The sequence below is a fragment of the Giraffa tippelskirchi genome, chromosome 5 (genome assembly GCF_054371585.1).
Source record: "Giraffa tippelskirchi isolate mGirTip1 chromosome 5, T2T-mGirTip1v1.2.pri, whole genome shotgun sequence".
Taxonomy (NCBI): Eukaryota; Metazoa; Chordata; class Mammalia; order Artiodactyla; family Giraffidae; genus Giraffa; species Giraffa tippelskirchi.
Window position 1 is genome coordinate 112,890,888 of NC_137279.1, and position 2,442 is coordinate 112,893,329.

The 2,442-nt window shown below is 51.6% G+C and overlaps 1 pseudogene; it reads left to right on the forward strand.

Annotated features, from left to right (window-relative positions):
* Positions 1-473: 473 nt before the first annotated feature.
* LOC145506694 (nuclear protein localization protein 4 homolog pseudogene) lies at positions 474-2,221 on the forward strand (annotated as a pseudogene).
* The last annotated feature ends 221 nt before the right edge of the window (positions 2,222-2,442 follow it).

A 2,442-nucleotide genomic window follows, 5' to 3' on the forward strand; every position in this document is an offset into this window, starting at 1 on the left:
GATGCTAAACCAGTTCTTTAGAAGGATGTTGGAAGAAGTAGCCTCCTGAAACCTGTCACTGAATTTTCCCTTGTGAGTAATGTGGAGAGCATTCACTCTAACAGGATCCTCCAGGAAACGTTCCTCTAAGGGGTCATTACCAGAACAAGGGCACTTTCCCCAAGCCGCTTGTTCATTTTTAAAAAATGTTCTAGACCCATAATTGGATAACAAATTGTACTCCATCCACTCTTTGCCTTTACTTTTAGGAAATTTACAGCCACATTTTGTCATCTGGAAAGAACACAAGGACTCACATTGTTCATTCTGTATTAATCTGGCCTCCGACTCGGCAGTGTTTCTTTTCCTTTTGTTGTACTTTCCCCGCAATTACCTCACTTTTAAAAATTCCATATGTCGCTGCGCGGCCAGGGGAGCGCGTCGGATAATAGGTGTCCAGCCCCCAGATTGGGTGAAGCTGATCACCCAACAAAGAGAGAAACGGCTGCAATGTTTTTGAAAATGGTCGCAAAGGAGTTTGGCTTCCAAAATAATGGCTTCTCAGTTTACATCAATAGAAACAAGACTGGAGAAATAACAGCGTCATCTAACAAATCCCTCAACCTGCTGGAGATCAAGCATGGAAATCTATTGTTCCTGTTTGCCTCGAACCTTGAGGGACCGTCATCTGAGATGGAGACGCCAGCCCCGCAGGGGTTGAAGGCCTGTGGTGCTCCTAACGTGGTGGAAGATGAGATCGACCAGGACAGGACAGGAAGATCTACCGGAGCCGCGACCCACAGCTGTGCCGGCACGGGCCTCTGGGGAAGTGCGTGCACTGTGTTCCTCTCGAGCCGTTTGACGAGGACTACCTAAACCACCTGGAGCCCCCCGTGAAGCACATGTCCTTCTACGCCTACATCCGGAAGCTGACCGGAGGGGCTGACAAGGGAAAATTTGTTGCCCTGGAGAACATCAGTTGCAAGATTAAATCAGGGTGTGAGGGACGCCCTCTATGGCCTAACGGCATCTGTCCTAAGTGCCAGCCAAGTGCCATCACGCTGAACAGACAGAAATACAGACATGTGGACAATCTCATGTTTGAGAATCATACAGTTGCTGACCGCTTCCTTGGCTTCTGGAGGAAGACGGGGAACCAGCACTTCGGGTACTTGTATGGACGGTACACGGAGCACAAAGACATTCCTCTTGGTATCAGGGCTGAAGTAGCTGCAATTTATGAGCCTCCTCAGATTGGTACACAGAATAGCTTGAAGCTTCTTGAAGACCCAAAGGCCGAGGTGGTTGATGAAATTGCTGCCAAACTTGGCCTGAGGAAGGTTGGCTGGATATTTACAGACCTTGTCTCAGAAGATACTCGGAAGGGTACAGTTTGATACAGTCGAAATAAGGACACCTATTTCCTGAGTTCAGAAGAATGTATCACTACAGGAGACTTCCAAAACAAGGATCCCAACATATGTCGACTATCTCCAGATGGATTTTGGGGATCCAAGTTTGTTACTGCAGTGGCTACAGGTGGCCCCGACGACCAGGTCCACTTTGAAGGGTACCAGGTGTCCAATCAGTGCATGGCACTGGTCCGAGATGAGTGCCTGCTGCCCTGCAAGGACGCCCCTGAGCTCGGCTATGCCAAGGAGTCCAGCAGCGAGCAGTACGTGCCTGATGTGTTTTATAAGGACATAGACAAGTTTGGCAACAAGATCACCCAGCTGGCCCGCCCCCTGCCTGTGGAGTATCTGATCATAGATATCACAACTTTCCCCAAGGATCCAGTTTATACTTTTTCTATTTCACAAAATCCATTTCCTATTGAAAACCGGGATGTATTGGGTGAGACACAGGATTTCCACAGCCTGGCCACCTACCTGTCCCAGAACACCTCATCTGTGTTCCTGGACACTATCTCGGATTTCCACCTCCTGCTGTTCCTGGTCACCAACGACGTCATGCCTCTGCAGGACAGCATCAGCTTGCTGCTGGAGGTCGTGTGGACCAGAAACGAGGAGCTTGCCCAGACCTGGAAGAAGCCTGAGCAATGGGCCACCATCGAGCACTCTGCAGCACAGTTGGTATGCAGCTTCCGGGCCTCCAAGAGTAGGGAGCCGTTGGGGGCTCCACACACGCCACCTCATCCACCATGTGGGCCTGTCAGCACTGCACCTTCATGAACCAGCCAGGCACCGGCCACTGAGAAATGTGCAGCCTCCCCAGGACCTAGGGCTCCCGGGCCCTGCTGGCTGGACTGGGCCCACCCCAGCCCTCTCGTAAGCCGAGATTGTTGTGACAGTGCCCCACCTCAGCAGCCCTGAAGGCAAGGTGGGGGAGGCTGCCCTGGGGTCTCTGACCCAGGAAGCTTCTCAGCACCAGGCTTCCCTGGAGAGAAGGAGACAGGCTGGTGCTCTGCGGGCTAAAACCAGTCTCCTGGTGGAAGCACGATGT